Source organism: Callithrix jacchus, chromosome 1 (assembly GCF_049354715.1).
Source record: "Callithrix jacchus isolate 240 chromosome 1, calJac240_pri, whole genome shotgun sequence".
NCBI lineage: Eukaryota > Metazoa > Chordata > Mammalia > Primates > Cebidae > Callithrix > Callithrix jacchus.
Genome location: NC_133502.1, coordinates 92182921 through 92195536, shown reverse-complemented (window position 1 = coordinate 92195536; position 12616 = coordinate 92182921). Strand labels below are relative to the sequence as shown.

The following is a 12616-nucleotide window of genomic DNA, read 5'->3' as shown; positions in this document are numbered from 1 at the left end:
TCTTCACCATCCCCCTTTTAACACTTGGGTATAGTCAGTCTTGCAGTTTTAGCCATTTTAATAAATGTGTAGTGGTATCTCACTGCAGTTTTAATTTGCATTTCTCTAGTTCCCAGTTATGCCATAGTCTTTACTTTTGTTTATTTGCCATCATTCTCTTCCTTTGTCAAATATGTGTTTAATCATTCATATATTTTTTTATGGACTGTTTGTTTTCTTTTCTTTTCTTTTTTGAGACAGAGTCTTGCTCTGTCGCCTTTTTTATAAATCATTGACCATGTATATTTGTGCATCTATTTCTGGATAAAAATCTTTTATCAAATGTATGATTTGCAAACATTTTCTCCCAGTCTGTGATTGTCTTTTCATTCTCCTAACAGTCTTTTGAAGAGCAGATGCTCTTAATTTTATAAAGTTCACTTTATCATTTTTTTTCTTTTATGGATTGGACATTTGGTGTTGTATCTAAAAAAAAAAAAAAAAAATCTGCCTAACCCACAGCCTTATGTGTTTTCCTCTAGAAGTTTTATAGTTGTCGGTTTTACATTAGATTTATGGTCCATTTTGAGTTAATTTTTGTATGTGGTATAAGATGAAGATTGAAGGTTTTTTTTTTAATATGCGGAAAACTGATTGTTCCAGCACTATTGATTGAAAAGACTCATTTCTCCACTAAATTGTCTTTGTACCTTTGTTATAAATCATTTTGGCCATGTATATGTGTGAATCTATTTCAGAATTATCTTTTCTGTTTCAGTGATTCATCCACATTGGTGCTAATGGTACACTGTCCTGATAACTGTAGTTTATAAAGTCTTAAAGTCAAGTAGTGAAAGTCTGCAATTTTCTTCTTTTCCTATTCCACGTAATTTGCATTAATCAAAAAATTCATAGAAAATATGTGTTATGAAAAAAGGTATGAAATTTTAAATTTTTCAAATTTTCTTTGCATCAAAGTAAATTGTACTAATTTGTTATAATATTTGTGAACAGGAGCTAGTTTGAGGCATTAAAAAGGATAAAACATCAATTTAAAAACAGCTTGTGTCAGAGCAACATGAATTCTGATAAAATTGAAGTACAACAATTATCAAATTTATGGTGAAGCTGGGGTGAAGAAAAGGTGAAATCATTGGTGCTTTATGAAAAATGTGTGGGGCAAATGTCACATTATCAAATGGATAACTCATTTTAAAAACAGATGATATGATGTTGAAGTTGAAGCCCACAGCAGCAAACTATCCACATTAATTTATAGGAAAAAAATTCTTCTTGATTTTGTCTTAATTGAAGAGCACTGATGATTAACAGCACAAATAATAGCCAACACCATATACATCTCAACTGGCCCAGCTTACAGAATTTTGACCAAACTTCCCACTTTATGGGTGCCAAAACCATTGTGCTTAGATCAGCTGCAGACAAGAGTAGAGCTTTTGATGGAAATTTTAAACAAGTAGGATCAAGATCCATAAAGATTTCTTAAAAGAGCAATAAGAGGAGATGAAACATGGCTTATCAGTATGATCCTGAAGTCAAAGCACAATCAAACCAATGGCTGCCAAGAGGTGAAAGTGGCCCAGTCAAAATAAGAGCAGACCAGTCAAGAGCAAAGATCACGGCCACAGTTTTTCGGATATTCGAGGCACTCTTCTTGACTTTCTGGAGGGCCAAAGAACAATATCTCTTATTATGAAAGTGTTTGGAGGAAGTCAAGCTTTAGCAGAAAAACATCTGGCAAAGCCTCACCACAGAGTCCTTCTCACCATGAAAATGCTCCTGTTCATTTCTTTCATGAAACAAGCTCAATTTTGCAAAAATTTCAATGGGAAATCATTAGGTATCCACCTTCCAATCTTGATTTGGTTCCTTCTGACTTTTTGTTTTCTAATCTTAAAATAATCTTTAAGAGGCCCCCATTTTTCCTTAGTTAATAATGTAAAAAAGACTGCATTGACAGTTTAATTCCCAGAATCTTCATTTTTTAAGGAATGAACTATTTGGCTGGTATCATTGCTTACAAAAGTGTCTTAAACTTGATAGAGCTTATATTGAGAAATAAAGTTTATAGTTTTCATTTTAATCTTTTAATTATATTTTTTTTCACAAACTTTTTGAAGTCCTTGCATATATATAAATTTTTGGAATCAGCTTATCAAGTTATTTGCATACCCTACTATGTCACACACTGTTTTGTGAATATTCCAAAACTATAGCCTATGATTTATATATTTGTGACTATTCCATAATTTATATATCTGTATACTGATGATCATATTTTGCAATGTTTTTGTTATTGTTATTCTATCATGAATGATGCTACTAATATAAATAGTATTTGCCACCTCAAACACAGATGCAAGTTTATTATAATAGTCTTAGTATTAAATTTTCTGAGTCATAGTTTAGCAAAAGCTCAACTTTTTACAGGAAATTGCTAGGTTGTTTTCCAAAGCAGATAAGTTATGCTATTAGCCACATATGAGAGACTCTAATTATCTTCATTCTTCGATATTTACTATTGTCAGACTTACTAATTTTGCCAGAAAAAAATACATGAAAATTCATACCCATACCTGTAGTGGTTTTGATTTCCATTTACTTAGAAGAGATTGGACCTTTCTTAAGTTTAAGGGCTGTATTTTTCCTTCTTCTGTGATATTACTGTTCATGTTTTTGTGTATCTTTTATTGGATTATGAGCCATTTTATTTTATTTTATTTTTAGTTATTATTTTATTTATTTATTTTTAAGATAGAGTCTTGTCCTGTCCCCCAGGCTGGAGTGCAGTGGCACCATCTTGGCTGACCGCACTCCAACAGGCCATTTTATATCCTGACATATAAAGTATCTGTTCAAATCTTTTGCCATTTTTTTCCTGTAGGTGTGCTTGTCCTTTTCTTGTTATAATATAACAATTCTTTATTTTTGATACTAACCTTTTAGAAAATGTTTGGTCAGGCTGGACAGGCGTGTTGGCTCATGACTGTAATCCCAGCACTTTGGGAGGCAGAGGCAGACGGATTGCCTGAGGAAGGAATTTGTGACCAACCTGGCCAACATGGTGAAACCTCGTCTCTACTAAATACAAAAATTAGCTGGGCCTGGTGGCAGATGCCTGTAATCCTAGCTACTCGGAAGGCTGAGACAGGGGAATCACTTGAACCTGGGAAGTGGAGGCTGCAGTGAGCCGAGACTGTGCCACTGCACTCCAGCCTGGGTGACAGAGTGAGGCTCCATCTCAAAAAAAAAAAGAAAGTGCTCTGTCAGTGACAAATACCTCTTTCCACTTTTTTTTTAAGTTTACTTTGAAACCTCTTTTAATGAATAGAAATTTCTTTATTTTAATGTATAATTCATCTATTCTTTTATAATTGTCTTTAGTTTCTTTAGTATTGTTTTCATAATCTTCTGGATATGAGACTTGCAAAAGTTATTAATTTTCTCATGGTTTTTCTTATAATAGTATTTAGGGTTATTTTGTATATTTATACTTAATATAAATCAAATTGCATGTTGATCTCACTCTAGATTACAGATTCAATAATTTGCAACAAAACTTTATCTGTCAGTCCTCAAGTTAATTAAATACTCTGGATATCTTTACATAAATATACTTGTATCAGCTGTCTTCTGTCTCACTATTCCAGTTAAAATCCAGCATCTAGAATAGGGAAAAACCAGGTGAGCATCACCCTTACATAGATTTATTTTAAGACATAATTTAGGGTGTGCTGCATATTGCCTTGGCTATGTACTAGTCTATATATTCTAGAAGGGTCAGATATGTGCACAAATTGATTTGTGTAGCCAAAAGCTGCTCCAGTATAAATGTGCCACCAGGATCCATTTCAAAACATTGCTTCCTCTTGCCAAGGTGAGTGCAGCTTTGCCTGCCAGCACTCAAGTAACCAGAGAATGCCAGTGTCCATACTCTCAAAAAGGCAACTCTTTCTACACTATTACAATCGGTGATTTTTGTCCTTTCCTTTTTACTAATGGAAATGTTTTTCATCATTTCAAATCAAAGAGCACTACATTCCTATAAGTTTCAATAGAAAGAAAAAAATGTTATATTTCCTCAGAAAAATAGCACTTTCTTCATATAGCAAGTTTTACTTTCAGAAAAGTTGAGAATATAAATACTATGTTCCCAGGTTTCCCCTGATTGGAAATTGATTGCTACGTTGAATGTGCTATAGCTTTGCTGTTTAAACCCAAACACCAAGGGCAGGAGTATCTTCTTTACTAACCCATTTAATTTACCAAGCACACTTAGTGGCTGGAATTTCTCACCTTTCTAAGGGTGAACTCACTTACACTGCCCTTAATATATGTAATTAAGATAAAACCATAGAATGGAAGGCATTAAAAATGAGGCAGGAAAACACAGGCAGAGTGGGATGAAGCCAGCTTTGTTCTGAATAGGACTTACATGATCAATATCAGCTTAGTTTTATTCCGAACACAAGCCCCAAATACAACCCCTTTGACCTGAGTACTCCGTCCCTTAAATGGCAAACTAAACATTCATGAAAATTTAATGGTGAGGAAATTAGTACCTTCTTAAGTTTCAGGCGGTGAAATGGCACCAGGGGAGCACTTTCAGTGGCAGGCAGAAGTGTGTGGGTGTGCTAGATCAAACCTGAAATATTTGTCCCTTCAACCTGCAATCCCTCTCTGAGCCAGCCAGCCACTGAGATCTTCTGACCGGACACCCCCAGGATGCCACCCAAAAAAGGTATTTACAAAATCAAGACCTTCTGGAGGATACGATGTCTTTCTGAGAGGTATAAAGGTGTTTGAAAACTTTGTAAAGTTTGTCTTACAATTTTTGTTCTCTCTTTGGGGGCTTTCCTGCTTTCATTTTTTTTCCCCCTGTGGGTATTTTCTCTTGTTTCCTGAGAAATTGAGAAGGGTTTAATATCTCTCGATCTTATGGATGAATGATTTCACCAACCGGTAAGTGCTAAAGTTGACCTTGCTTTCCTTCAGGAAGACAATGGAGGAAAGTAAAATGCACTGAGATTTCAGTATAGCAGCTCAAATGCAGGCTTCATTCCATAGCAGTGACCTATTATCAGATGGGTGTGTGAGACAGCTTTTTGAAGGGGACTTGTTCTGCTTCTGTTTATGAATTAGGCAGAGTTCTAAATTAAGTAAAGTTGAAAAGAAGAGGAAGCAGGTTAAGGAAGGGATAGCAGAGAAAGGAGACATCAAGCCCTTTGTTGTAGGATATTTATGTGAAGGAATGAGCAATGTGATAAAACACATTTTTTGCTTGCAGTGACTTGCTGTAGGGTGCATTTTCAGTACTAAGTGGATAATGTGTGGCATGCTCATTCATCAGTCATTCTGTGACATTTACGTAGCTTACACTTGGATCTATTTTCAACAACATTTCAGTTCCCTAAAGACAAACTCGTGGAATTTTCAAATAGGAAAAACCTGGACACACACATTTGCTTTTCTGTATAGACTGTCTAGTCCAGATAATCTTGCTCTCAGTCATTTTGTTAGCTTCCTTATTTAATCTTAGAATGGAAAGTGGAAGCAGAGACCTCATTTAGAGATAATCTAGTAAAGCCATCCAGCTTCAGGCCCGTATCTTGGGAATCTGAGCAGTATCCTATTTAATATGCTCATTTTATTAACTTTAAACACCTGGAGAACATCATTATTGAGAAGGTCATTGCTTTTAAAAAAACAAAAACAAAACAACTACTTTTTTTTGAGGTTTTACATCTTTCCAAAGAAGCTATTGGAAATGGCTCAGACTTGCATATGAACTCTTAACAGGGTGGGTGGTTTTCCCTTAGTTAAGAACAGGAGTCAGATCTTATGGAAGATGGTAGACTTCAACACCTTTAGCATTTTTCTCAACTCTGGGATCTCTAAGTTCCTCAGGCTATTTAGGTAGTTATAGTGTTGGCAAAATTTTTAAGCGCCCAATAATTTTTACAAAAAATCTTGGAATTTTTTCTAAAGCTGTTCAGGCTATCTTAAATGCCAGCCATCTCATTAAGCAAGTCAGATTAGAAGGATTATTTTTGCTGTTTATTAGTGCTGCCTATTATTTGTCATTTATTAACCTTATTGTGCTCACATAGCAGGTATTTTAAAGTTTAATAGCTTTATTTTAATTATGAATGTAATATATGTTGCTGCAGAAAATATGCAAACTTTAGAAAAAATATACTAAATGATGCTCTAATGAAAATACAGAATCCCGCCATAAAAATATCATTGTCAATATTTGGATATTTTCTTCCAAACTTTTTTGTGAATTATATTTGGTTTATATGTAATAAAATGGATAAAAATCAATAAATACAAAAGCAAATGTAGTTTTTAAGAAAATGGTTGGGCTTCATAAGAAAGGAAAAAAATGATAGACTTGCCTGGTGTGGTTTGTATGTCACAGTATCTTACCAATAGCTTCCATTATTGAGTGTCTATTATGTGCCAGGTTCTGTACAATGTTCAGTGATGAGTCACCATGATGACTAGTGGTATAAAGGAAGGACAAGTGATGCCTTACTATGATGGATTACAATAAGCTATGAAGGGACAGAACAAGACTTCGTAAAAAACTTTTATTTTAGGCTTGGGAGTAGTACCCGTGAAGGTTTGTTACACAGGTAAACATGTGTCATGATGGTTTGTTGTGTATAATATTTCATCACCCAGGTATATATGCCAGTACCCAATAGTTACCTATTCTTCTTCCCTCCCTCATCCTATCCTCTTCCCTCAAATAGACCCCCGTGTCTGTTGTTTCCTTCTTTTTGTTCATAAATTCTTATCATTATCATACTTAAAATGAAAACGTGGTATTTGGTTGCCTGTTTCTGGATTAGTTGGCTAAGGATAATATGCTCCAGCTCCATCCATGTTTCCACATAAGACATAATCTCATTTTCTTTTATGGCTGCATAACATACTTTATATACATAACATACTTTATACAATCAGGACAGAGCAATTCAACTGACAAGTCTATTGCTCAGCTTGTTGAAATACTCTGCACAGAACACAAGGAAACACTGTGTGCTTGGAGGCAGCCCATGAAGAGATGAAGCAAGACAAATTTATCTGCCTGGATAACCTCCTGTATGCTGTTTTCACTCCATGGAGAGTCAACACAGCATGCTTCTGAGTTGTATTATCAAGCTCCTTCAACAGGACATTGATAGAAGATCCTGGATCCCACATTCTATGGTGTGGTGTTTTAGCAAAGTCTGGAAGTGACTTAGGCCCTAAAATCTCTGTGTTTGCAGGTGGTAATCTCTGCTGTAGGCTTGCCACTTCAAGGGAAGTGGTTGGTTGGGGCTGGGATTTGGGCAGAGCCTTAGAAAGGAAGGGAACATTCAAGGGAATTTGATTATGTGCATGATGTCTGTGTCTGATACAGAAAGAAAGAACTCTAAAAACATTTGATACATAGAAATACTAGTATTTAGTGAGATTGAATGTGGAAAGATGAGGGATAAGAAGGTATTAAGAATAACTCCAAGTTTCTGGCTTGGTCAGTTGAGTAGAAGGAAATTTTTATTTTTATTTTTAAAATTTCAATAAGTTTTTGGGGAACAGGTGGTGTTTGTTTACATGAATAAGTTCTTTAGTGGTGATTTCTGAGATTTGGGTACAGCCATCACCTAAGCCATATACTGTACCCAATGTGTAGTCTCTTATCCCTCACCCACCTCCCACCCCTTCCCTTAACTCCCTGAAGTCCATTGTACCATTCTTATGCCTTTGTGTCCTCATAATTTAGCTCCCTATTATGAGTGAGAGCATATGATGTTTGGTTTTCCATTCCTGAGTTGCTTCACTTAGAGTAGTAGTCTCCAATTCCATCCAGGTTGCTGTGAATGCTATTATTTTATTCCTTTTTTATGGCTAAGTAGTATTCCATGATATATATATGTACCACATTTTCTTTATCCACTTGTTGACTGTTGGACATTTGGGCTGGTTCCATAGTTTTGCAGTTGCAAATTGTGCTACAATAAACATGTGCATGCAAGCATATCTTTTGCATAATGACTCCTTTTCCTCTGGGTAGATACCCAGTGGGATTGCTGGATCAAACTAAAACTAAAGATCTACTTTTAGTTCTTTAAGGAATCTCCACACTGCTTTCCATAGTGGTCATACTAGTTACATTCCCAACAACAGTGTAAAAGTGTTCTGTTTTCATCACATTCATGCCAACATCTATTATTTTTTAATTTTTTGATTATGGTCATTTTTGCAGGAATGAGGTGGTATCCCATTGTGGTTTTGATTTGCATTTCCCTGATAATTAGTTATGCTGAGCATTTTTCCATATGCTTGTTGGCCATTTGTATATCTGAGTAGATGGAAATTTTAGTAAATGAAACAGGAAGGCAGCAGAAAGAGTTTGTTTGGGATATGGCTTGATTATTTGTAAGATATTTGCTGTAGCATAGGAGACAAGTGGATGTTAGTGATACTGATTATGTCATTTTCTGTGAGTTGAATTTTCTAAAATCATGTGGCTTCCTAGAAGCATATAGAATGATAAAGGAAGATGGCCAGTAATGGCACCCTGAACAACTTCTGCATTTATAGGTGGGCGGAGGAGGATAAGCCCTTGGAAGAAACAGAAAGGATGGGCCAGTGAGAGAAGAGGCAGAAGCTAAAGGAGTAGAGAGTTACCAGAGGGAGGGCAGGATCAGTTAAGAACCTTAGTATATTGCAAAGAAATAACCTGCAGTGCAGACTCACCAGGTGAACATTTGTAAAAATGATGACAATTCTGAATTGTAATTTAAAATGTAATTGTATTGAGAGCTCTGTCTTTGCCTCATCATAATTTGAAGCAGGTTAACTACATGTTAGCTAGAAAATGTCCTTTGGAAATTTTCCTTCAGTATATCAACAGAGTCTGATTTTTTTTTAAAGCAGAAACTGCCTATTGGTAAAATAGTACCTAATTAAGATAATGCTTGTGAAAGCCATTTTTAAACTTTGAAATGGCATGCAAAATAAAGGTGGCAATCATCATTATCTCTTTGGCCATATAAAATGTTTTTCAAAAAAAGATAAGCCTTGTACAAATTCTTCAAAATTCTAAATTTGTAGTACTTGAGTGTTTTACCATATATAAAGATGAATAGATAGCATTTCCTAGAATAAATAAATAATTTATATATGTTTGCGTTGGGATTATAAATTCTCATTAGAAATTCATTTTATTAATTCATTTATTCCTCTGATGACAGTTTATTCAGCAATTTAATTTGTTCTTTTTAAGTGCACTGGGAAGAAGGTGATATGACAGAGTCCCTTCTTTCAAAACATTTAGAGATTAGTGTGTTTGGAGGGAGTACAGACCGACTGGAAACAAAACCAGGGTCAGACACATTGCTATGCAAGCTATAGAGAGCCTATAAAAATTAGGAACATTGACACATTTGTGTCTAACCTGGTTTGTGCTTTCTGGATTCCTCTGAAGTGGCAACACTCCTTGGATTTGAAATGTTCATCAGTAATGACTGATGGACAGCAACAGGTGAATAGACACACACAAAAACTGTGAAACTTACATACCATACAATACTATTCAACAACAAAAAGAAAAAAATCTATTGATACATGTAACAATGTGGATGAATCAAAAGCATTATGCTATTCTTTTGGCTGGCAAAATGTTGACACTCCTTTATTTCCCTCTTTCATCCCACTTTTAAAATCTGCCTTAGTATACTTTAGGCACAAAATACTACATACATTTAAAATGACAATTTGACAAGTTTTGACAAATGTATATACATTATAAAAATCACGATAAAGATTTCTGCCACCTCAAAATGTTTCCTCATGCCTTCTTGGAATAAGTTCACACATTCCCTCTGGCTCTACGTACCCACCACCCATATACTCTTCTTTTGGACCCAAGCAATTGCTAGTCTGCTTTTTGTCAGTGTAGATTAGTTTGCATTTCTCTAGAATTTAGTATTAATGGAAACTTACAGTAAGTACTCTTTTGTTCCTGGCTTCTTATATTTAACATAGTGCTTTTAAGTTCCATCCACAGTGTATCAATAATTTGTTTCTTTTTACTGTTGAGTAGTATTCTGTTGTATACATGGTTCACAGTTTATCCGTTCGCCTGTTGGTGGGTCTTCCAGTTGTTTTATATTTGGTGCTGTTACAAATAAAGCTGCTGTGAACATTTGAATAGAAGTCTTCGTGTGAATATTTGGATTGGAATTGCTGGTTTGTATTGTAAGTGTTTGATTAACTTCATAAGAAACTGCCAAATGACTTTCTACAGTGGCTATATATAATTTTGCATTTTCACCAGCAGTGTATGAGATTTCCAGCTGATCCTCATCTTCATCAAAAGCTGGCATTAAAAGTGAATCTTTTAGCCTTTTCAGAAAGTGTGTAGGTTTTAGTTTGTATTTCCCAAATGACTAATGATGTTTAACATGTTTTTATATTTTCTTTTGTCTCCATCTATTCTTTGTTCTTGATTCTCTTTTATTCTTTTTAGATTAAGCATTTTTTAAATTGTAATGCATCTCTACTAATAGTATATTATCTGTAAATTTTTTGCTGTTGTTCATTTTAGTGGGTTTGCAATATAAATCTCTAACTTATCACAGTCTGCCATCAAATAATGGTATACTCCTTACATATGCTTTAGGAACTTTATAATAGTATAAATATCAGTTCCCCATCCTGTACTTGGTGCTTTTGTTTTCATGTATTTTATTCCATATATATTATAAACTCTGCAATCTATCTTTATTACTTTTGCTTTAAATATTAAATTATCTTTAAAAGAAATTTAAAAAATAAGAAAAGTCTGTCATATTTTCATGTATTTTCCATTTTTTTCTCCCATATTTCAGATCAAATTTCTGTCTGATATAATTTTCCTTCTGCCTGAATAGCTACCTTTAGTATTTTTTTGTAGTACAGATCTGTTGGCAATGATTCTCTCAATTTGTGTATGCCTGAAAAAGCCTTTAGCTAATTTTTGAAAGATGTTTTTTGATGAATATATGATATAGCTTGGCTGTGTCTCCACCCAAATCTCACCTTGAATTATAATCCCCATGATCCCCAGGTGTCAAGGGCTCCCCAGGTGTCAAGGGCTCCCCAGGTGGAGGTACCTGGATCATGGGGGCAGTTTCCTCCATGCTGTTCTCCTAATAATGAGTCTCATGAGATCCGATGGTTTTGTAAGCATCTGGCATTTCCCCTGTTTGTACTTCTCCTTTCTGCCACCTTGTGAAAATGGTGCCTGTTTCCCCTTCACCTGCTGTCATTGTAAGTTTCCTGAGGTCTCCCAAGCTATGCTGAACTGTGAGTCAATTAAACCTCTTTCCTTTATAAATTACCAAGTCTCGGGTATTCAAAGCAGCATGAGAATGGACTAATACAGTACATAGAATTACAGGTTGTTAGTCCCTTTTTTCTCTTCAGTGCTTAAAGGATTTCTCTCTTCCATAGTTTCTGATGAGTAGACTGTGAGCATTCCTATCTTTGTGCCATAATTTTCTTATTTTTTTTCTGACTCCCTCTTCTGGGACTCCAATTACAAATATCCTAGACTTCTTAATATCTTTCAAAAGATTACTGATGGTTGTTTCATGTTTTTTTTTTAATTTTTCAACTGGTAATCAATTTATTAAAATAGTTGACTTGAACATCTACAATGGTGACTTCCATCTCAACTCCTGGCTCAATAATGATGGAAGTAATCTGCTTAACAATCTCAGAAGGGCTGTGCAAGTCAATGAGTTGCTTGTGGATTCTCATCTGGAAATAATCCCATGACTTGGAACCTTCCCCACAAGGACTTTTTCTTGTAGTGGTTCTCAAAGTCTTGGTAGGTATTTGAGGTAGTCCTTTCACTTTGAGATTCTTCTCCTTTGCTCCTCTGATCAAGTCAGCACACACCTTCTCCAGGGATTTTATGTTGCAGCTCATTAGAGTGATTCAAATTTGGTGAATTGCCACCTCTAGCTCCACGCGTGTTTTTCCGGTATCCTTAAAAGCCATGATTGCCACATGGCTTCCTGACCAACTTGTTCCTCAGCAAGAGCGAACAGCGGTGAGTCAGGAGCATGAGCAGGCGGATCAGAGCTCCGCACCACCTACGACCACGTCTTCCCCAAAGAGGTGTTTCATGTTTTAAAAATCTTATTTTCCTTCTGTTTCATTTTGGATAAAATCTGTCTTCGAGTTTGGTGCTCTTTTTTTGGGTCAATATCTAATTTAAAGTTTATCTCATCCAGTATGTTTCTCATTTCAAATATTAAATTTTCTATCTGCAAAGTTTGATTTGTATTTGAAAAGTTTTGTTTTAAGTTTTCTCATCATTGTCTTAAACATTTGGAGTATACTTATAATTGTTTTACTGTTATCTGCTAATTCGATCATCTATGCAATTACTAGATCTGTTTCTATTGACAGATTTGATTACTTTTCTCCTTCGGAGGCAATATTTTCCCTATTTCTTTGCTTATTTGGTAATTATTTTACTAAAATAAATTTAAAAGTAAACTTTACTTACAATTGGACATAATGAATTTTACAGTTTTGTGTTCTGAATTTTTCTGTATTCCCTTAA

The 12616-nt window shown here is 35.0% G+C and overlaps 1 pseudogene; it reads right to left on the bottom strand.

Annotated features, from left to right (window-relative positions):
* Positions 1-11404: 11404 nt before the first annotated feature.
* Positions 11405-12260, bottom strand: LOC108591918 (small ribosomal subunit protein uS10 pseudogene; annotated as a pseudogene).
* Positions 12261-12616: the final 356 nt, after the last annotated feature.